This window comes from Scyliorhinus canicula, chromosome 8, assembly GCF_902713615.1.
Source record: "Scyliorhinus canicula chromosome 8, sScyCan1.1, whole genome shotgun sequence".
NCBI classification, from domain to species: domain Eukaryota; kingdom Metazoa; phylum Chordata; class Chondrichthyes; order Carcharhiniformes; family Scyliorhinidae; genus Scyliorhinus; species Scyliorhinus canicula.
In genome coordinates this window covers 44,582,788-44,607,608 of record NC_052153.1, presented here as the reverse complement: position 1 = coordinate 44,607,608, position 24,821 = coordinate 44,582,788, and the positions used below count along the sequence as shown (strand labels likewise).

Here is a 24,821-nt window from a genome sequence, read left to right as displayed (position 1 = left end):
CCTGGGCACACTACGGATCCAGAGGACGACTTCCTGGATCCCCCCTACCATGTGGGCATCATCACTACATGCGAGTATGCCTCCTCAAATTCAGCAAGACGCCTATCTATCCTCAATGTGGATTCTGCAGGCGAATGGCGTGCTGTCGTACACGTAAATCAATACAGCATCGAGTATAAGCTGGGCACTGGTGCTTCTGCCAATCTCATCTCTCAAGCTGATTTTGACTGCATTAAAAAGCAACCCAAAATTCTTCCGCCAGCCTGCCAGCTCCTTGATTATAATGGCAATGCCACAACTGCACTAGAATCTTGTCACTTATCTGTCTCCAACAAGACCATCAATGTCACACTGCGATTCGAAATCATCAAGCCTGATAAGGCATCCCTGCTCGGTGTCCATGCAAGCAAGCTACTCAACCTCGTACAGCGAGTCCATGCACGGTTCGATTTCCGTACCAGCCTCCCCGGACAGGCGTCGGGATGTGGCGACTAGGGGCTTTTCACAGTAGCTTCATTGAAGCCTACTCGTGACAATAAGCGATTTTCATTTTTTTCATTTTCATGCCATGTCTTCTTCTGCCAATGTGTATCTTCAGGCTGACATTGATGACATCCTGGCTCAATATCCGAATGCATTTGATGGAATGGGTACTCTGCCATACTGCTACAAGATCCTACTCAGGCCTGATGCCACGCCTGTAATCCATGCACCATGCCAGGTGCCGGCTCTGCTGAAGGAACGTTTAAAGGCACAGCTGCAGGAGCTCCAAGACCAGGGTGTAATCTCTAAAGTGACGGAATCGACTGACTGGGTCAGCTCGATGATCTGTGTGAAGAAGCCCGCAGGAGAGTTGCGGGTATGCATAGATCCCAAAGATCTTAACCGGAACATAATGCGGGAACACTACCCGATCCTGAAGCGGGACGAACCAACCAGAGAGAAGGCACACGCCAGATTCTTCACGAAGTTCGATGCATCCCAAGGTTTCTGGCAGATACAACTGGACAAGTCCAGCAGGAAGCTCTGCACGTTCAACACACCATTTGGCAGGTGTTGTCATAACCGCATGCCGTTCGGTATTGTCTCAGCCTCTGAAATCTTCCACAGGATCATCAAACAAATGATGGAGGGCATTGAGGGTGTGCGTGTCTACGTAGATGATGTAATCATATGGTCCACGACCCCAGAGGAATACATATCTTGTCTCAAACAAGTCTTTCGACGTGTCCATGCAAACGGCCTCAAGCTGAACAAGGCCAAGTGCTCCTTTAGCATGTCATCCATCAAGCTCTGTGGCGACCAGTTATCCCAGCAGGGTGTGCGACCAGATCCGGACAAGGTCAAGGCCATTAGCACCATGAAGACTCCGGAAGACAAGAAGGCGATTCTACGCTTCCTCGGAATGGTGAACTTCTTGGGAAAATTCATTCCCAACATGCCCTCACACACCATGGCTCTCAGGCATCTGGTAAAGAAGTCCACTGCATTCCAGAGGCTACACACACAAAGCAGAGTGGCTCGAGCTCAAAGCAAAGCTTACCACTGCTTCGGCACTAGCGTTTTTTGACCCAGACAGGGGAACAAAAATCTCCACGGACGCAAGCCAGGATGGCATTGGTGCGGTGCTCCTCCAGAGGGCTGACGCCTCATCCTGGGCTCCAGTTGCTTATATGTCAAGGGCCATGACTCCTACTGAACAGAGGTAGGCCCAGATAGAAAAAGAGTGCCTGGGCCTCCTAACCGGCATTGTAAAGTTCCATGACTACATCTACGGTCTACCAACGTTTACAGTGGAGACTGACCACAGACCCATGGTCCATATCATTCATAAGGACTTGAATGGCATGACGCCCAGGCTTCAGCGCATTCTCCATCGACTCCGAAGATATGATTTTGAGTTAGTGTACACACCAGGCAAGGAGCTGATAATTGCAGATGCCCTGTCACGCTCCATCACCTCGCGCTGTGAACAGGTTGACTTAATCCGCCAGATTGAGGCACAGGTGCAGCTGTGTGCCAGCAACCTTCCGGCCTCAGATGAAAGAGTGATCAGCATTCGTGAAGAGACTGCCAAAGACCCTCTTCTGCAGCATGTAATGCACCACCTTGCGAATGGCTGGCAAAAAGGGCAATGCCCTCAGTTCTTCAATGTGAAGGACGACCTGACAGTCATCGAGGGGATCCTCCTCAAGCTAGATCGTATCGTTATTCCTCACAGCCTCCAGAGCTCAGTCCTCAAACAAATCCACGAGGGAACCTAGGTATCGCAAAGTGTAGGTGCAAGGCTCGGCAGGCTGTCTATTGTCCTAGAATCAGCCAGGATATATCCAACATGGTCTTCAATAGGCTGACCTGCAAGAGTTTCCAGCCTGCTCAAGCAAAAGAAACACTCCAGCAACACGTGATCATGAACTCTCTGTGGCCAAGGTGGGAATCGACCTTTTTCACACCAAAGGGCGTGACTATGTGCTCATCATAGATTACTTCTCAAATTACCCGGAAATTGTGAAGCTGTCAGACCTCACAGCAAGGACGGTCATCAAGGCCTGCAAGGAGACATTTTCCAGGCATGGTATTCCACTCGCTGTCATGAGTGACAATGGTCCCTGCTTCCACAGCCAAGAGTGGTCCAATTTCGCCAAGTCGTACCAATTCAAACACATTACCTCAAGCCCACACTACCTGCAGTCCAACGGGAAGGTTGAGAAAGGGGTCCATATAGTGAAGCAACTGCTCTGCAAGGCTGCAGGCTCAGCTTCTGACTTCAACCTGGCGCTCCTGGCAACCCCTGTCCCCGGCTCAATTCCGCAGGAATAGAGGCTTGTGAACGAGTGTTCCAGCCATACACTTACCAGACCTGGATCACCTCCCGGTCCTGCAAAAGGTGCAGCAACTCAGGAACTGGCAAAAGCTGACGTACGATGCTCTAGCTACCGATTTGGCTGTGCTATCTCTGGAAGATGCTGTTTGCATCAAGTTTCCTGATGGAGGCTGCTCAGCTCCAGCTGTTGTTGTTCGATAGGCTTCTCCCAGGTCGTTTGTAGTTCGTATGTCTGATGGCTCCATTGTCAGGCGCAACAGAAGGGCACTGCGCAAAGTTGCCTGCCCACCGCCAATCCTGCTTTTCTGTATGTTGTTATGCCTCCTCCAGACACTTCGCACCACGCGGCCACCAATCTGGCAGCAATCCCGCCTGTCAAGGCGCCATCGTCCCCACCTCCACCTCTCAGATGGTCGACGAGGATCCAACGCAAGTCCCATGTGGTGAACGTATTGTACTAACCATTCACCACTGTATTACACTGTATCACGCTGTTGCCCATGTGGGCTCCACCTATGGACCATTGTACTGTACTACACGGAATGTATCATGTTGGTGCCCTTGTGGGCTCCACCCCTGGCTCTGCCCCCTTGAGGGGAGGTATAAAGAGCAGCTGCCCTGTAGGCAGCTCTTACTAGCAGAGCAGTCGCAGGCAGGCACTTTTCTAGTTGATTAAAGCCACGGTTCACTTCAACCCTCTGTCTTGCATGAATTGATGGTCGCATCACCCCAAAGATTGGACTTATAGACATTTATCTTGTAAATTTTGTTCTGTATCTGCACGCTAGACACCTCCCATGTATTTATTCATCCACTCGCCATTCAATGTAAATAGTTCCACACGTAATACAGTCACATATGCTCCAAGCAACCAACATTTCTTTTTAAAAAGGGGAAGATATCATAATATGCACTCATGCACATAATGAGATACAGACAGGCAGTGACAGACACACAGGACAGCCAATCAAGACACAGAACAGAACACAAACAATCACCAGGCAGACACTAGGGGGTGGTTTCCCACTATAAAACACATGGGACATCAGCACTCTGCCTCTTTCCACTGGTGACAACTGTAGTGACAGTCAGGATGTATATATCAGTTAGCACCTTCTACACGTGGCTCAGAGCTAGTCTGGTCTAGTTAGTTATAGTAAGCATGCTAGGGTTAGTAGAGTGTCAAACCCAGAGCGAACTGTGTGCACTGCTTAGCAGGTTCAATAAAACATATTGAATGAACATCAACGTTTGGAGTCTACTTTCCAGTACAACTGCATCCAGTTGCAGTCCGTGTTACCCCTGGGTGATTAACACGACAGGCTCCACCAAATTCGAATACAGCAAGCCTGAGGCCATGGATTTTATGGTTCAGAGGCAGCAACCAGATCCCCCACCACCTCCACCACCGCTGCAGATGGGAAAATATCAACTGTTGTCGAGGAAGATTTACAGCAGGAGAGAAAGGAAGGAATTTTGGTTGATGGCACTTCTTGAGCAACTAGAACAGTGCTCAAAACACTGTCATACAGTGAAGAAAATTGCTTAGGAGAATAGAGGTTAATATCAGCCCTTTCACAGTAGATGAAAGCGAAATCTAAAAATTGCTGGGTTAACTATACCGAGTTCAGCAAAAAGAACAGAAGCAAGGCCATTAAAAGAACCTTTTTATCACTCCAAGTCTCGGTAAACAAATTGGCTCTGTCAGGTGGGTCCAAAGTACTGACAATTTCAAAGGGGTGCACGAACCTTTGAGTCAAAGTGTATAAACACACAAGATGGAACAAGTGGGCCAATGTAAATCTGACATTTCAAATCAGTATGGAATGGGATGGAGCAGTAAACACTAAAGGTACAAAGAATAAAAGTAAAACATTACTTGATTTTCGTGTTTCCAGTACCACCTATTTAAAACCACTTGGGAATGTTCGCTTTTTTGGTGTTGTTAATCCTTTCCAGTCCACAGCATTTGTATTCCTTCAGGTAACTAGCATTAAGATTGTAAAAATATGGGGGTGGCCCGGTGGCGCAGTGGTTAGCACTGCTGCTTCACGGCACGGAGGACCCGGGTTCGATCCCGGCCCCGTTCTTGGGGATATTGGGGCCGGTGTTGTTGAGGATGTTGAATGAGGCAAGGGAAAGAGGGGTGTTGTCCCCAACGATTTCACAGGCAATGATTTCGCTGATTCTTAAGCGGGAACAGAACCCGGAGCTGTGTGGGTCCTACAGGCCGATCTCCCAGTTGAATGTAGATGCCAAGTTGCTGGCCAAAATCTTGTCCTCCAGGATCGAAGATTGTGTTCCGGACGTTATTGGGGAGGACCAGACAGGGTTTGTTAAGGGCAGGCAGTTGGTGGCTAATGTAAGAAGGTTGATAAATGTGATCATGATGCCCCCGGAAGGTAGGGAGGTGGAGGTAGTGATCGCAATGGATGCAGAAAAGGCTTTTGATCAGGTAGAATGGGATTATCTGTGGGAGGTACTGGGACAGTTTGGATTCGGGCGGGGCTTTATTGACAGGGTCAGGTTACTGTATCAGGCGCCTGTGGCAAGTGTACGGACGAATAGGACAACATCGGACTATTTTCAACTGCACCGGGGGATGAGACAGGGATGCTCCCTCTCCCCACTGTTGTTTGCGCTGGCTATAGAGCCATTGGCAATTGCTCTGAGAGCTCGAGGGGCTGGAGAGGACTGGTCGGGGGTTGGGGGGGGGGGGGCTGGGGGGGGGGGGGGGGGGGGGGGTCGCTGGAGCACAGGATTTTGCTCTGTGCAGATGACCTGCTTCTGTACGTTTTGGACCCAATAGAGGGTATGGAAGAAATCATGAGGACTCTAGGGGAATTTGGCCTGTTTTTGGGGTAGAAGCTTAATATGGGAAAGAGTGAGATGTTTGTGGTCCAGGCGAGGGGACAGGAGAGGCGACTGAGAGAGCTGGCGTTTAGGTTAGTAGAGGGAAGCTTTAGGTACCTAGGCATCCAGGAGGCGCGGGAATGGGACCGGCTGCATAAATTAAACCTGGTCCGGCTGGTGGACCAACTGAAGGGCGATTTTTGGAGATGGAACGCTCTTCCGTTGTCTCTAGCTGGGAGGGTGCAAACGGTGAAGATGACGGTCCTCCCGAGATTCCTATTTGTGTTTCAGTGTCTCCCCATCTTTATTCCGCGGTCCTTTTTTAAGCGGGTCAACAGAGTGATCACTGGCTTCATCTGGGCGGGCAAGACCCCGCAGGTAAGGAAGGTAATGCTTGAGTGGAGTTGGGGAGAGGGCGGTCTGGCGCTGCCAAATTTTAGCAACTATTACTGGCGGTGAATATAGCCATGATCAGGAAGTGGGTGGTGGGGGAGGGGTCAGCATGAGTGCGTACGGAGGCGGCTTCATGCAAGGGCACCAGTTTGGGGGCGTTGGTAACTGCGCCTCTGCCATTCCCACCAGCGCGGTACTACACCCATGGTGGTGGCGACCCTGAGACTCTGGGGGCAATGGAGGAGACATGTGAGAGCATTGGTCTAGGCTCCAATCTGTGATAATCACCGGTTTGCCCCAGGAAGTATGGACGGGGGGTTCCGGTTATGGCGGACAGCGGGGATTGAGAGGATGGGGGATATGTTCATAGAGGGGAGCTGGTGAGTATGAGGGCGTTGGAGGAAAAGTTTGGGTTGGCGATGGGAAATGAATTCAGGTATCTGCAGGTGGGGGACTTCCTTCGTAAACAGGGGCAAACCTTCCCGCTCCTACCACGAAGGGGGATTCAGGATAGGGTAGTTTCCAGAGGGTGGGTGGAGAAGGGAGCGTCTTGGACATTTATAAGGAGCTATGGGGTCGTAGGAGATGCAGGCCGAGGAGCTGAAGCGCAAGTGGGAGGAGGAGCTGGGAGTGAGATAGAGGATGGTCTATGGGCAGACGCGTTGACTGGAGTCAACACATCCACAACATGTGCCAGGCTTAGGCTGAGGCAATTTAAGGTTGTTCACCGGGCTCACATGACAGTGGCCCGGATGAGCAGATTCTTTGCGGTGGAGGACAGGTGCGTGAAATGTGCGGGAGGACCGGCGAACCATGTCCACATGTTCATAGAATTTACAGTGCAGAAGGAGGCTATTCGGCCCATCGAGTCTGCACCGGCCCTTACAAATATCACCCTACTGAAGCCCACGTATCTACCCTATCCCCGTAACCCAGCAAACTCAACTTAACCTTTTAGGACACTAAGGGCAATTTAGCATGGCCAATCCACCTAACCCGCACATCTTTGGACTGTGGGAGGAAACCGGAGCACCCGGAGGAAACCCACGCAGACACAGGGAGGACGTGCAGACTCCACACAGACAGTGACCCAGCCGGGAATCGAACCTGGGACCCTGGAGCTGTGAAGCAATTGTGATACTATCTCTAAGTGGCTACTTTCTCTAAGTGGCTTACCTCGAGTGATTCCGTGACGACCAGCAAATGCCTTCCAGTGGCATGGAGAAGATCCAGGCCCCTCCACAGCTACGCATCTCCAGCAATCTCGGCGCCAACTGGCGGGTCTTCAAGCAAAGGTTCCTTCTCTACATTGAGGCCTCAGGCCTCAAGGATGCGTCCGATGCCAGAAGAATCATGCTGCTCCTATCAACTGCGGGGGACCAAGCCATCCAGAGTTTCAACTAGCTTGATTTTACCGACGGCCAGGACAAGACCGTGTTAGAGAAGTTCGACAGTCACTGTGAAGTCGAAACAAACGAGAGCTTTGAGTGCTATAGCTTCGAGCAACGCCTTCAGGGTAAGGATGAACCTTTCCAATCCTTTCTAACTCAGCTCCGTATATTCGTGTAGTCCTGCAATTATGGTGACACCGCTGATTCCATCATTCGGGATCAGATCGTGTTTGGGGTGTACTCCGATTCCTTGTGGGAGCAACTCTTCAAAATTAAGAACATGACCCTGCCAGTCGCAATCGAGATGTGTTACGTGCACGAGCATACGAGAAATCGGTACTCCCGTCTCAAATCGGCAGAATACGAAAAACTTGCCTCCCACAAGGCAGAGAGTGGACAGGCCATCGCCTGGATGGAGCGCCACAGTATCGATGAAAGCGGCCATTTTGTGCGCTTTTCCGGGGGCCCCACGCATGAGCAACATGAAAAGGAGAACGAAGCAGCCGAAAAGCGAATTGCGCAGGTGCAAATGTCGGCTAACCGCACTGCACATGTGCGACGACGCACGGAGCGTAACGACGTCATGACGTGCCTGAACTGCGGCACCGCCCACTTAAAGCGGCCATGCCCTGCAAAAGGCAGGCGATGTCTAAATTGCGGGAAGCCTGGACATTATGCAGCCGTGTGCAGGTCTGCACCACCAGTCAAGGGCCAGCGATCTCAATTTCAACGCAAGCGCGTTCGATGTGTCCAGCAAGGTCTACTGGATTCTGATCCTGGGCACACTACGGATCCAGAGGACGACTTCCTGGATCCCCCCTACCATGTGGGCATCATCACTACATGCGAGTATGCCTCCTCAAATTCAGCAAGACGCCTATCTATCCTCAATGTGGATTCTGCAGGCGAATGGCGTGCTGTTGTACACGTAAATCAATGCAGCATCGAGTATAAGCTGGGCACTGGTGCTTCTGCCAATCTCATCTCTCAAGCTGATTTTGACTGCATTAAAAAGCAACCCAAAATTCTTCCGCCAACCTGCCAGCTCCTTGATTATAATGGCAATGCCACAACTGCACTAGAATCTTGTCACTTATCTGTCTCCAACAAGACCATCAATGTCACACTGCGATTCGAAATCATCAAGCCTGATAAGGCATCCCTGCTCGGTGTCCATGCATGCAAGCTACTCAACCTCGTACAGCGAGTCCCTGCATGGTTCGATTCCCGTACCAGCCTCCCCGGACAGGCGTCGGGATGTGGCGACTAGGGGCTTTTCACAGTAGCTTCATTGAAGCCTACTCGTGACAATAAGCGATTTTCATTTTTTTCATTTTCATGCCATGTCTTCTTCTGCCAATGTGTATCTTCAGGCTGACATTGATGACATCCTGGCTCAATATCCGAATGCATTTGATGGAATGGGTACTCTGCCATACTGCTACAAGATCCTACTCAGGCCTGATGCCACGCCTGTAATCCATGCACCACGCCAGGTGCCGGCTCTGCTGAAGGAACGTTTAAAGGCACAGCTGCAGGAGCTCCAAGACCAGGGCGTAATCTCTAAAGTGACGGAATCGACAGACTGGGTCAGCTTGATGATCTATGTGAAGAAGCCCGCAGGAGAGTTGCGGATATGCATAGATCCCAAAGACCTTAACCGGAACATAATGCGGGAACACTACCCGATCCTGAAGCGGGACGAACCGACCAGAGAGAAGGCACACGCCAGATGCTTCACGAAGCTCGATGCATCCCATGGTTTCTGGCAGATACAACTGGACAAGTCCAGCAGGAAGCTCTGCACGTTCAACACACCATTTGGCAGGTAATGTTATAACCGCATGCAGTTCGGTATTGTCTCAGCCTCTGAAATCTTCCACAGGATCATCAAACAAATGATGGAGGGCATTGAGGGTGTGCGTGTCTACGTAGATGATGTAATCATATGGTCCACGACCCCAGAGGAATACATATCTTGTCTCAAACAAGTCTTTTGACGTATCTATGCAAACGGCCTCAAGCTGAACAAGGCCAAGTGCTCCTTTGGCATGTCATCCATCAAGCTCTGTGGCGACCAGTTATCCCAGAAGGGTGTGCGACCAGATCCGGACAAGGTCAAGGCCATTAGCACCATGAAGACTCCGGAAGACAAGAAGGCGATTCTACGCTTCCTCGGAATGGTGAACTTCTTGGGAAAATTCATTCCCAACATGCCCTCACACACCATGGCTCTCAGGCATCTGGTAAAGAAGTCCACTGCATTCCAGAGGCTACACACACAAAGCAGAGTGGCTCGAGCTCAAAGCAAAGCTTACCACTGCTTCGGCACTAGCGTTTTTTGACCCAGACAGGGGAACAAAAATCTCCACGGACGCAAGCCAGGATGGCATTGGTGCGGTGCTCCTCCAGAGGGCTGACGCCTCATCCTGGGCTCCAGTTGCTTATATGTCAAGGGCCATGACTCCTACTGAACAGAGGTAGGCCCAGATAGAAAAAGAGTGCCTGGACCTCCTAACCGGCATTGTAAAGTTCCATGACTACGTCTACGGTCTACCAACGTTTACAGTGGAGACTGACCACAGACCCATAGTCCATGTCATTCATAAGGACTTGAATGGCATGACGCCCAGGCTTCAGCGCATTCTCCATCGACTCCGAAGATATGATTTTGAGTTAGTGTACACACCAGGCAAGGAGCTGATAATTGCAGATGCCCTGTCACGCTCCATCACCTCGCCCTGTGAACAGGTTGACTTAATCCGCCAGATTGAGGCACAGGTGCAGCTGGGTGCCAGCAACCTTCCGGCCTCAGATGAAAGAGTGATCAGCATTCGTGAAGAGACTGCCAAAGACCCTCTGCTGCAGCATGTAATGCACCACCTTGCGAATGGCTGGCAAAAAGGGCAATGCCCTCAGTTCTTCAATGTGAAGGACGACCTGACAGTCGTCAAGGGGATCCTCCTCAAGCTAGATCGTATCGTTATTCCTCACAGCCTCCAGAGCTCAGTCCTCAAACAAATCCACGAGGGAACGTAAGTATTGCAAAGTGTAGGTGCAAGGCTCGGCAGGCTGTCTATTGTCCTTGAATCAGCCAGGATATATCCAACATGGTCCTCAATAGTCTGACCTGCAAGAGTTTCCAGCCTGCTCAAGCAAAAGAAACACTCCAGTAACATGTGATCATGAACTCTCTGTGGCCAAGGTGGGAATCGACCTTTTTCACGCCAATGGGCGTGACTATGTGCTCATCATAGATTACTTCTCAAATTACCCGGAAGTTGTGAAGCTGTCAGACCTCACAGCAAGGACAGTCATCAAGGCCTGCAAGGAGACATTTTCCAGGCATGGTATTCCACTCGCTGTCATGAGTGCCAATGGTCCCTGCTTCCACAGCCAAGAGTGGTCCAATTTCGCCAAGTCGTACCAATTCAAACACATTACCTCAAGCCCACACTACCCGCAATCCAACGGGAAGGTTGAGAAAGGGGTCCATATAGTGAAGCAACTGCTCTGCAAGGCTGCAGGCTCAGCTTCTGACTTCAACCTGGCGCTCCTGGCAACCCCTGTCCCCGTCTCAATTCCGCAGTAATAGAGACCTGCGGACGACTGTTCCAGCCATACACTTACCAGACCTGGATCACCTCCCAGTGCTGCAAAAGGTGCAGCAACTCAGGAACCGCCAAAAGCTGACGTACGATGCTCTAGCTACCGATTTGGCTGTGCTATCTCTGGAAGATGCTGTTTGCATCAAGTTTCCTGATGGAGGCTGCTCAGCTCCAGCTGTTGTTGTTCGATAGGCTTCTCCCAGGTCGTTTGTAGTTCGTATGTCTGATGGCTCCATTGTCAGGCGCAACAGAAGGGCACTGCGCAAAGTTGCCTGCCCACCGCCAATCCTGCTTTTCTGTATGTTGTTATGCCTCCTCCAGACACTTCGCACCACGCGGCCACCAATCTGGCAGCAATCCCGCCTGTCAAGGCGCCATCGTCCCCACCTCCACCTCTCAGATGGTCGACGAGGATCCAACGCAAGTCCCATGTGGTGAACGTATTGTACTAACCATTCACCACTTTATTACATTGTATCATGCTGTTGCCCATGTGGGCTCCACCTATGGACCATTGTACTGTACTACACGGAATGTATCATGTTGGTGCTTGTGGGCTCCACCCCTGGCTCTGCCCCCTTGAGGGGAGGGATAAAGAGCAGTTGCCCTGTAGGCAGCTCTCACTAGCAGAGCAGTCGCAGGCAGGCACTGTTCTAGTTGATTAAAGCCACGGTTCACTTCAACCCTCTGTCTCGCATGAATTGATGGTCGCATCACCCCAAAGATTGGATTTATAGACATTTATCTTGTAAATTTTGTTCTGTATCTGCACGCTAGATACCTCCCATGTATTTATTCATCCACTCGCCATTCAATGTAAATAGTTCCACACGTAATACAGTCACATATGCTCCAAGCAACCAACATTTCTTTTTAAAAAGGGGAAGATATCATAATATGCACTCATGCACATAATGAGATACAGACAGGCAGTGACAGACACACAGGACAGCCAATCAAGACACAGAACAGAACACAAACAATCACCAGGCAGACACTAGGGGGTGGTTTCCCACTATAAAACACATGGGACATCAGCACTCTGCCTCTATCCACTGGTGACAACTGTAGTGACAGTCAGGATGTATATATCAGTTAGCACCTTCTACACGTGGCTCAGAGCTAGTCTGGTCTAGTTAGTTATAGTAAGCATGCTAGGGTTAGTAGAGTGTCAAACCCAGAGCGAACTGTGTGCACTGCTTAGCAGGTTCAATAAAACATATTGAATGAACATCAACGTTTGGAGTCTACTTTCCAGTACAACTGCATCCAGTTGCAGTCTGTGTTACCCCTGGGTGATTAACACGACAGGCTCCACCAAATTCGAATACAGCAAGCCTGAGGCCATGGATTTTATGGTTCAGAGGCAGCAACCAGATCCCCCACCACCTCCACCACCGCTGCAGATGGGAAAATATCAACTGTTGTCGAGGAAGATTTACAGCAGGAGAGAAAGGAAGGAATTTTGGTTGATGGCACTTCTTGAGCAACTAGAACAGTGCTCAAAACACTGTCATACAGTGAAGAAAATTGCTTAGGAGAATAGAGGTTAATATCAGCCCTTTCACAGTAGATGAAAGCGAAATCTAAAAATTGCTGGGTTAACTATACCGAGTTCAGCAAAAAGAACAGAAGCAAGGCCATTAAAAGAACCTTTTTATCACTCCAAGTCTCGGTAAACAAATTGGCTCTGTCAGGTGGGTCCAAAGTACTGACAATTTCAAAGGGGTGCACGAACCTTTGAGTCAAAGTGTATAAACACACAAGATGGAACAAGTGGGCCAATGTAAATCTGACATTTCAAATCAGTATGGAATGGGATGGAGCAGTAAACACTAAAGGTACAAAGAATAAAAGTAAAACATTACTTGATTTTCGTGTTTCCAGTACCACCTATTTAAAACCACTTGGGAATGTTCGCTTTTTTGGTGTTGTTAATCCTTTCCAGTCCACAGCATTTGTATTCCTTCAGGTAACTAGCATTAAGATTGTAAAAATATGGGGGTGGCCCGGTGGCGCAGTGGTTAGCACTGCTGCTTCACGGCACGGAGGACCCGGGTTCGATCCCGGCCCCGGGTCACTGTCCGTGTGGAGTTTTCACATTCTACCCGGGTCTGCGTGGGTCTCACCCCCACAAGCCATAGATGTGAAGGGTAGGTGAATTAGCCATATCTTTTTATTAAAACAGTAAAAAATATGCAGAAGGCTAAATGGTACAAATGCTAATTTTGTGTTGTAGAAACAGGGTACCCTCCTCTCAGTACCAATGTACGGGGAGAGGGGGGTCGGATACTCTGATTATTAAAACAGTTCACAACACAGTTGTACAAAATAAACAAATGGTACAAGCACTAAACTTTGTGCTGGAGAGACCAGATACCCTCCCTCTGTACCAACAGAAGGAAAAGGAAGAGGGGAAAGGAGAATTGTGGGGAGGGACAAAGCCAGGGTGTCAGTGGGAGGGGAAGGGGGGGGGGGGGGAAATAGGACATTACCTGAACTATCTACGGAGGCAGAAAAACGAAAGAACCTTCAATTATGATGTGCCAGATTACAGAAGTCCCCCAAAAGGGGTGAGGGGCGACACAGTGTCAGGGATGAGTGAGCCCTGCACCCCCACTGCAGAGAGCCTCATGTGCACCTTCAGCTCCTGACACTGGATGGCTGATAGACTTCAGACAGTCGCTCTCCAGGCCCGAATCCTCCACCACACTGGGTGCGGCGGGCGACACGGGCCCACCAACCAACTCAGGGGTTGCCATGATCCCGCCACCGGGATCATCGACTGGCGGGATCTCCTCAGGCTCCTCCCGGGGTGCTCCAGGAGGTGGTGGTGCAGATGCCTGCTCCACCCCTGCTACCTGGTCACCAGAAGTCCCCGAAAATAACTCCGGAAACAGGTCCGGGATGGTGGCAGAGGTGCCCGAAGACAGCGGTTGGGACAGAGGGTCTTCCAAACCATAACCCGCTGAGAACCTAAGAAGCAGGGGGGGTTATCGCTGACCCCCTCCCCTGAGAAGTTGAACAAATCCGGGATGCTAAATTGTACTGGATGGAACAGGCCCTCTAGGGTGCTAAATTGCCACTTGATTGGAAAAAAAAGAATCGGGTACTTCAAATTTGCAAAAATATTTCTACCTTTGTTTTAGCTGCAAGAACTATTTTCCGCCTCTGTGTCATGCAGTAGATTTACATCTCTGAAACTGCCAAAGGAAACATGAGAGGAAGGTAACTTGTAATCTCCTGACTATTTCCTAAGCACGTGCTGTCCTAACTTTGTACTTGTTCGTGCAGTTTGAAATATTGACTCCCTCTGATTTTGGTCTGAACTAAGTTTGTAATTGAGGCTAATTAACCTGAGTTCACAAGGAGAGAGGCTGAGCAAATTATTCAATTAAGAATATTGGTTTCTGTGGCTGACTACTGCAGACACCTGATGAGTAGATTATCTTCACAGTCTCTGCGTCACAACCATTGGTACTTCTGAGATCATCAACAATAACCAGAAATCAATAATTTAAGGTTTATCGAATCAATAACAATTAAATTGTTTGAGTGTAAATAAGATGGTGGATGCATATTAAATATCAAGGAACTTGATTACAATTAAATCTACTTTTATATCAAAGAAAGCCGAGGTAAAAACAGGTCCAGTTTAAGATTGTGCTCCCAAACTCATGGGAGATTTCTTTGTTACATTTATTTTATTTTAAGAGATTTCAGTGACAGTTGAACCTGAATGTGGAGTCATAGAATCCCTACAGTGCAGAAGGAGGCTATTCGGCCCATTGAGTCTGCACCGGACCTTGAAAAGAGCACCCTACTTAAGCCCACAGCTATCCCTATCACCCAACCTAACCTTTTGGACACTATGGGGCAATTGATCGTGGCCAATCCACCTAACCTGCACATCTTTGGACTGTGGGAGGAAACTTTAGCACCCGGAGGAAACTCACGCAGACACAGGGAGAATGTGCAGACTCCACACAGTCACCCGAGACCGAAGTAAACCCAGATCCCTGGAGCTGTGAGGCAGCAGTGCTAACCACTGGATAGAGTTTGGTAATGAACAGCACACTTTATAATCCTGTGACTCCCTGTGCTCCAAAAGGAACCAAACCATAAAGTACAACTTGGGACATCTTGGGCAGAATGTTATCATCCTTGTAATGGTGGCTGGCCCACTAATGTCCTCCATGGCCGGTTAATTTTACCAGAGGTGGATGGTGGGATGGTCAGTGACAGGAAGGAGATTAAGGCCTTAAACAGCATCAGTTATTTTCCTACCATTTTCTGATTTTCGCCAGCCCCGGGGACATGTGGAGGCTCTAAGCCTCATGCACCTGAAGGATGCAAGATCTGTGTATTAGTTGTGGAGGGATCTGGCAGCCGTACTGTGAAGCTATCTGCAGACTGTATTGAAGAGGCGCAATTGAATTTGTAGGCACTGCAGAGCATGAGATTCTTCAGTGGGCATGGGCCTGCCCCCAGGACCACTGTAACCAGTGGAGGGATATTGAGAGGCTTCTTGCAGTGGAGGCTTAATTTAATTATTGGGTCAATGCTTTCAGAGTTTGGTTACTTCACAGCGCCAGGGACCGCTGTTCGATTCCGGCTTTGGGTGACTGCCTGTGTGGGTGCACTTTCTCCTAGTGACTTTGTGGGTTTCCTCCGGGTGCATTGGTTTACTCCCACAGTTCAATGATGTGCAGGTTAGGTAGATTGGCCATTTTAAAGTTTCTCCCTAGTGTCCAAGATGTGCAGGTTAGGTAGATAGGCCATGATCAATGCATGGGTTATGAAGATACGGTTGGGGAGTGGGCCGAGGTAGAGTGCTTTTTCAGAGAGTTGGTGCAGACTCGATGGGCCGAATGGCCTGCTTCTGCACTGTCAGGATTCTATTTCATTCATTTTTTTCATTCATTAGATGCCCTTCAGAAGGTGGCAGTGAGTTACCTTCTTGAACTGCTGAAGTCGCTGTGGTGTAGGGACACCCACTGTGCTGTTAGGGAGGGAGTTCCAGGAATTTGACCCAGCGACAGAGAAGGAACGACGATATATTTCCAAGTAAGCATGCCGAGTGACTTGGAGGGGAGCCTCCAGGTGGTAGGGTTCCCATGTATCTGCTGCTCTTGTGCTTCTGAGATGGTAGTGGTCGTGGGTTTGGAAGGTGCTGCCGAAGGAACTTGCTGAGTTACTGCAATCCATTTTGTAGATGGTACACACAGCTGCCGCTGTTCGTCGGTGGTGGAGGGTTTGATTGTTTTTTGGAAGGGGTAGCAAACAAGAGGGCTGCTTTGCCCTGGATGGTGTTGAGCTTCTTGAGTGTTGTTGGAGCTGTTGTTGGTGGAGAGTATTCCATTATATTTTTATAATCCTTATTAGTCACAAGTAGGCTTACATTAACACTGCAATGAGGTTACTGGGAAAATCCCCTAGTCACCACACTCCGGCGACTGTTCGGGTACACTGAAAAATAATTCAAAATGTCCAATTCACCTAACAAACCCGTATTTGGGGAGTTGTGGGAGGAAACCGGAGCACCCGGAGGAAAACCACACAGACACAAGTAGAATGTGCAGACTCCGCACAGACAGTGACCGAAGCCAGGAATCGAACTGGGACCCTGGAGCTAACCACTGTGCTACCGTGCCGCCATGCTCCTGACTTGTACCTTGTAGATGGTGGACAGGCTTTGGAGGGGTCAGGAAATGAGTTACTCGCCGTAGGATTCCAAGCCTGCTCTAGTAGCCACAGTATAAATATGCCTAGTCCAGTTCAGTTTCTGATCAATGGTAACCCCCAGGATGTTAATTGTGGGGGATTCAGCGATGGTAATGCCATCTTGTAGAAGATGATCACTGCCTGTCACTTGTGTGGTGCAAATGTAACTTGCCACTTGTCAGCCAAAGCCTGGATATTGTCCAAGTCTTGCTGCATTTGGACATGGACTACTTCTGTAACTGGGGAGTCACAAATGGTGCTGAACATTGTGCAGTCATCTGTGAACATCCCCACTTCTGACCTTATGGAATGTGGCGACTAGCGGCTTTTCACTGTAACCTCATTGCAGTGTTAATGTAAGCCTACTTGTGACAATAAAAAAATATTATTATTATGATGATGGAAGGGGGTCATTGATGAAGCAACTGAAAATGGTTGGGCCTGGGACACTACCCTGAGGAACTCCTGCAGTGATGTACTAGAGCTGAGATGATTGACCTCCAACCACCACAACCATCTTCCTTTGTGCCGGGTATGACTCCAACCAGCAGAGAGTTTTCCCCCCGATTCCCATTGATACCAGGTTTGTTGGGGTTTCTTGATGCCAGACTCGGTCAAATGCTGCCTTGAGGGCAGTCACTCTCACCTCGCCTCTGCCATTCAGCTCCTTTGTGCATGTTTGAACCAAGGCTGTTCTGAGATTTTGAGCTGAGTGACCCTAGCGGAACCCAAACTGAATGCCCAAAAGCAGGTTACTGCTGAGTAAGTGCCGCCTGATAGCACTGTTGATGACTCCTTCCCATCACTTGATGATGGAGAGTAGGCTGATAGGGCAGTAATTGGCCGGTTCGATTTGGCCTGTTTCTTGTGCTTTGGGCACATCTAGGCAATTTTCCACATTGCCGGGTAGATGCCAGTGTTGTAGCTGTACTGGAACAGCTTGGCTAGGGGTGCGGCAAGATCTGCAGCATAAATCTTCAGTACCACTGCCGGAATATTGTCAGGGTCCATTGCCTTTGCAGTCTCCAGTGCCTTCAGCTGTTTTTTTGATATCAAGTGAAATGAATCATATTGGCTGAAGACTGACACCTGTGTTGTAGGAGACCTCTGGAGGAGACCGAGATGGAACATCCACTTGGCACTTCTGGTTGAAGATTGCTGCGAATACTTGAGTCTTGTCTTTTTCACATGTGTGCTGGGCTCCTCCATTATTGAGGATGGGGATATTTGAGGAGCCTCATCCTCCAGTGAGTCACCAGATCATTATCCTGAGTCTCTCGATTACCTTTCCAATGACAATACCGCTACACCACCGCCTCCCCCCCAATCGCCCTATGGATTCTATGGAACGAGGATGAGAGTAGCTCAAGAGTTTAGATGAAGCCATGTGGAATGGCTGTGCAGTGGCCTGTGGTTCATTCCAATGAGCATCTGGAGACCCAGGTGCTGCCACTCTGCCAGTGACCCATCGCTGTATAAAGGATTTTACAGATGCCACACATTATGAGGATGGCCAATATATCAAGTTCATCAGGCCAGTCAGGTTTAAGAGGGCTATTGGTTTCATGTCCATGGCTGGATTTTCCCCAGTGCATATGATCATTGACACAATTCATGTGTTCAACAAGGATTCCTCAGAACAACCTGGTGGCTCTGTGGACAGGAAGGGGGTCCACTCTCTGGAGTTGAAGCAATCTGTGAACACTGTAAGCAAACATTGCAGGTGTGTGCAAGGCTCCTCAGACTAGACAGTGCCAATTGCCTTAGCCCTTTGTGTCTAGCCACTGGGGGACAAGGGACATCTGCTGCAAGCAAAGCTGCTGATCCCTGTACACAACCCCAATGCACAGGCAGAAGGCATATACAACTTCTGCCACATAACAAGAGGGCCACCTACCAGGCCATTGGCCTTTTGAAAATGAGAACATAGAACATACAGTGCAGAAGGAGGCCATTCGGCCCATCGAGTCTGCACCGACCCACTTAAGCCCTCACTTCGAACCTACCCCCGTTACCCAGTAAGCCCTAGCCTTTTTTGGTCACTAAGGCCAATCCACCCAACCTGCACATCTTTGGACTGTGGGAGGAAACCGGAGCACCCAGGAGTAAACCACACAGACACGGGGAGAACGTGCAGACTCCGCACAGACAGTGACCCAGCGGGGAATCGAACCTGGGACCCTGGCGCTGTGGAGCCACAGTGCTAGCCACTTGTGCTACCGTACTGCCGATAAATTAGTTTGCCCAACGTGGGGCTCGAACCCAACCCACGACCCTGGGATTAAGAGTCACATGCTCTACCGACTGAGCTAGCCTGGCCATTAAATTTGGAGTACCCAATTATTATTTGTTTTTCCAATTAAGGGGCAATTTAGCGTGGCCAATCCACCTACCATGCACATCTTTGTGTTGTGGGGGTGAAACCCACGCAGATATATGTACAAACACCACACGGACAGTGACCCAGGGCCGGGATTCGAACCCGAGTCCTCAGCACCGCAGTCCCAGTGGGTGCTATGTCTTTTCGTCCGACGACATTTCGTCCAACGACACTTCGTCCACGTCTTTTCGTCCAACGTCTTTTTGTCCGCCCGTCTTTTGGTCCAACGTCATTTTGTCCGGTGATTTTTTTCGTCAAAGATTTTTTGTGACTTTTTTCGTGTTTTTGCTGGATGATTTTTTTTGTCAAAGACTTTTTGTAACTTGACTTTTAGTAACTTGCTTAGTAGCACCACTCCACTTTAACTTTTGTACATGGAAATCTTCTCTAATGCACATAATATACAATAAAGGATCTTTATTACCGGCCTCTTTCCTTTAACGAGCCTCGTTAAAGGATAGTTATTATCGTTCTCTCCCCTTTAACGAGCCTCGTTAAAGGATAGATATTATCTGTCTCTTTCCTAATCCCGAATTCGCCCATCCCGAAATGGCAAAGTTCATTGTGTCAACGAAGAGTAAGCGGAAGGTGGCTGATGGAAATAACTATATCTATGATTTTCATTCGAGCAGTGCAAACCTAGGAAAAGAATACTGGAGATGTGAGAAAAGAAGGCTATGTTCAGTGCGGATTCACACGGTCACGGAAAACAATGAGCCTAAAATTATTTATTTCTCTAATGAGCACCTTCATCCAGCTGATGTCGATTCGTTAAATGCTAGAAAAGCAGTTGCAGAAATAAAGCATGAAGCAGTGGAAAACATAGCAGCAAGTTCGCGTAGCATTCTAGCGGCCAAGTTTACGCAGCTATCAGAAAATACCTGCTCTCAACTCCCAAGGCTGCCCGTCGTCTCAAGGACTATTCAAAGGTGCCGACAAAAAAATTCTGGATTTCCCGCTAATCCAGCGGCTAGACACGGTTTTGAAATACCTGACAAATATTGCAAGCTTGACAATGGCGAGCAGTTTCTGAGGTTCGATTCGGGCGTCGAGGATCAACAGCGCTTACTAGTATTCGCATCAGAAAGTGCTCTTCAGGATTTAGCATCATATCGTCATTGGGCATGTGATGGAACATTCAAGATTGTGCCACAACAGTGGTTTCAACTGTTCTGCATTCATGTACAAGTTAAAGGTAGCAGTCTACCACGGGTCTTTGCATTACTGCCGAATAAAAGGAAGCAGACATACGAATTATTCTTTGACCAATTGAAAATTATGCAACCTGATGCAGATCCGATTGATATCATGGCAGATTTCGAAGCTGCAGTTCACAAGGCAATTAATTCATCATTCCTTAATGCATCTGTCGTGGCATGTTTGTTTCATTTGAGCCAATCTGTGTTTCGAAAAATTACCGATTTAGGTCTCAAAGAAAAATACAACACAGACTCTGAATTCTGTCTTAAAATTCGATGTTTTTCAGCATTAGCTTTCCTCCCCGTTGAAGATGTCGAAGAGGCTTATGAAGATTTGATAGACGATGAAGAAATACCTGCTGAATTCATCGTTTACTTCGACTTGACTTACATAGGCATTGTGAGAGGACGTGGTGCCAGACGAAGGAGAGAAACAGCTACGTTCCCGACAGCTGTATGGAATGTTAATCAGCGTGTTCTACAAGATCTACCGAGAACAAATAAAGCTGCTGAGGGGTTTCATTCTGCGATAAAGCGTTCGGCGGGTGGAGCTCATTTGAATATCTGGAGGTTAATCAAAATTCTGAAGGAAGAGGAAGGGTTAATAATAGGCAAAAAGGCTCAAATTCTTCGGGGGGATCAGGCGACTTCATGTACGCGATATAAGAAAATAACTGAACGCCTCAAAAGATTGGTCGTTGAATATGATCCCACAGCGAAAATTGATTTCTTGAGGAATGTTGCTCACAATTTACATCAATTTTAAGTAATTTCGGGAATTCATCAGTAGTAAACTTTTAGATCTTTTTAACTGCATTTTTAGATTTTTTAACTTTTTAACTGCATTTTTAAGCTTGCATTTTACTTGAATTTCATCAATTACTTGCATTTTAGCAATTAAATTCACTCGCTGTATTGTGCCTGCTTTCTATCAATTAAATGCTTTTATACGGAGTTGATTTGCAATTGGTTAATTGGACGAAGTGACGTTGGACCAAAAGACGGGCGGACAAAAAGACGTTGGACGAAATGACGTGGACGAAGTGTCGTTGGACGAAATGACGTCGGACGAAAAGACGCGACACGGTCCCAGTGCTAACCACTGTGCCGCATGCCGCCCTGAGGTTCAGAGATTCCTTGATAGATTAGAGGGGAGCTCCTTCAATATGCACCCTTAATAGTATACCATAGTGTTGGGACCAACAATTCTACGGACACGTGCTTGTAGGATTAGAATAGCGGTTTTAATATACTCACAACAGAGCCAGCCTGTTAGCCATTGAACTTTCGGTGAACTGGCCGGCTGACCATGTGGCACTGATCTTTATACAGCAGCTCCAGGGGGAGGAGTCCTGGGCGGAGCCAAGGGAGAAGCCCAGTACAATTCTCGAGCATTCCCAGAGCTACTCCCCCTGGTGGTCAGGTAGTGCAACTGCACTTACAATACAGACACATGTATCTACAGGTTACGATCCGGTGTGAATCACATTCACCACACATAGCAATGACATTTGCTGTGTCAGAGCCAATTACCTGACTGCCCTGATGGGTTGTGAACGTCATATATTGGCCAGCCTGATGGTACATGGCTTCCATCATATGCTTTATGCAAAAATGGGCCACTGCATCTGGTAATTCCAAGGGGAGTAGTGCCGGAGATAGAGGGACACACTGAGTGAACTTCATCCTCAGGGGAGGAGATGGCTCAATAGGTGTCAGCTAATGAAGATGGTTCAGCTCACCAGGAAGTGGCATGCGTAGAAGGGAGACTCACGACTCTCTGATCAACAGGTACTTTACATGAGGACACGTGCAAAGAACCACCAATGATGTTCTCTCCCAGAGGCAGACTTGCTGACCTCTCAGAAAGGCCCCGAGCATCGCTTTGTACCTGTCAAGACTATATGCTCATGAGGAATATACAGACTGTCCATAGATTTGATTCCACGGCCAGGATTTCTAGGGTGGCGGAATTTCCCTTCCCACCATCTGAAGAGTCGGTAGAGAAAACACACTTCCTGATACGGACTTCTCTGCAGCCGTATAATGCGTAACAAGCATTAATTGGCTTCCACCCCTCACTCAGGAGGAATCCCTGCCTCAGAGAACTCCTGTCCAATCTATTTCCTGCAGCACCAAAGGCCGGATTGGGCAAGTGCAAAGCACGCGCTGGAGCTGAAGTCCCAGGATTCCAGGAACAGGCTTTGGGGGTCTGAAGGTGGGAAGGTGAAGCCCAGTAGGGTGGGCCGAGGCGAGATATGGGGGTTAGGCTGGAGAGGTCGAGTGGGAAGGTGGGAGCCAGTCAGAGATCAGAGCTTATCCGGGGAGGGCAGCTGTTGTCAAAAGGGGGCTGCTGAGGGGGGGGGGGGGGGGGGGGGGTTTGTAGCTCTGTACTGCCCCCCACCCCCTCCACCATACCCCAAATCCACTCACCTGTGGCCTGAAGCCAGGTTAATTTAGGGCTTCCCCCTTGCCCTGGTACTCCTCCTGCGAGCCTGGAAACTGAGACTGTGTGCAAAACCAGGCCTAAGTTGTCAATAATTAGGCAATTAAGTGCTTCAATTGGGGAAAGGGATGAGACCTTGCCTGTCTAAGCATAAAATTGTGGAGAGTTTGGAGCGGGTAGGAATCTAGTGAGATGAAATTTTACGCTCAGCCCCCACCTACAAACCTACTGATGATGGAACACCAAATTCTACCCCACACCTGGTCATTCACATCTGGCCATTGTCAACTGCTGCATAATAATAAACACCCAGGTCATTATACATTGGATGTTGAGCCCTTTAGTTCTCATAGAAATTAAAGACTTCTGTGTCAATAATTCTTACCCAGGAAAAGCTCGGGTTTTTGTTCAAATGCATTTCTGCATTTGCTCACAGTCATTTCTAAGCGGTACCTGTCTGGAGTTGATGTAGAAACAGCCTGCTGTCTTTCCTGCTCCTGTGCAATAGATTGCCATGGTTTCTGTGGTGATCTCTGTATGTGCATGTACACAAGGGGTTAATGTGTAATCAGTATCACCGCATGATCACGAGAGGGTCGGAGCAACAGGGGACCACATTGTGTCCCTCGCTCGCTCTCTCTCGGGTGCACTGTGAGCAGGGCAGTTCAGATGCCCAGTAGAGTTACGTATAGTTGCCATAGTTAGATCTTGTTAATCTTATCACTAGCATCAATGTTAAAGTAAAGAACTCACACCATTATTGTTATAGTTACTCAATAAACCTTTAGTTACTAGTGGACGAGTTTGAGTCTTCTTCATCGAGATTCAGAAGATCTCATCATTAACCAAGGTTTGAGTAACACATATTACATTCCGTAGTATATCAAGGTAATACAGGATTGTAAACAAAACAGTTTCCACTGGGTACCTGAGACCTACTGGCACCCAGCACTTTTGGGATTATTGTATCTGTGCAGGGGTCACTTCAGGGGTCACCAGACCATCGTGCAGAATTGGTGACACCTTAAAGCTGTTGAGGACCTGCCTCCAGCTATAGAAGTGCTTTTGAAGGAGTCTTCATCCTATCCCTCTTCAGCTCTTTCAGACCCCACATGCACTCCCATGATTGGCTGGAGTGGTGCAGCTCCTGACAATGGGGAGATGCATGGTAAGCCCATCTCATCCAGACATTACACCATATATCTCAAAGATGAGGCCATGTGATGGAGGTCTGTGTGCAACTCAGCACCCACACAGCGTGATACTCTATGTATTTCTCTCTGTGGGTCTGCACTTTTTCAAGGAGGACGTCTGCTCACATGACTGAGAAATGGCACGATTGATGGCATGGATGGACCCTCAATTGTTTGGGGAGAATTTGTATTAGCTGTTTTTCATATGGGGCATCTGCCCTCTTAATTACAGCTCAGCTACAAAGACTCAGGTTCGATCGGAGTTGACATCGGCTAAGTTGAGTTCATGGAATAAACATAGTTTTGTTTTAAAAACCACGTGTCCATAATTGTAATACCACACCTAGGGAACAAACCTTGCGCTTCAAAAGCAACAATCCATTTAAGGGAGGGGGGGGGGTGGTGGTTGGACTCCATGATACATTTTGGGGTTCTGAAAACACCTCTCCCATAACACCTCCGATCGGCCCGCCCCCGACCATGGTGGCTGCGGACTGAGTCTGCAGCTGCCATGAGAGTATCCCAAATGGCAGGACGATGAGTGGTCCACGCCGTCGGGACTTCGGCCGGTCAAGGGCAGAGAATAGCGGGGCGGGCCTCTGGCAATGGTCAGGTGCGGCATCAGTATGACGCTTTTCGGGGGCCGGAGAAACTAGGAACCGGCACCGATCCCGATTCCATGGGTGGAACTGGATTCTCCGTCCTGGCGCCAGACATGATTTCAGTGTTGGGCTGCGGAGAATCCAGTCCATCTATACCCACGACCAACTCCAATTAAGTAACCAAATATAGTTCAAATACCACTTATAA

General features: G+C 48.7%; 1 non-coding gene across 1 annotated transcript; it reads right to left on the bottom strand.

The window, feature by feature from the left end:
* Positions 1–19,034: 19,034 nt before the first annotated feature.
* trnak-cuu lies at positions 19,035–19,112 on the bottom strand. The gene has a single exon. It is a non-coding gene; the product is annotated as a tRNA-Lys (tRNA).
* Between the last annotated feature and the right edge of the window lie 5,709 nt (positions 19,113–24,821).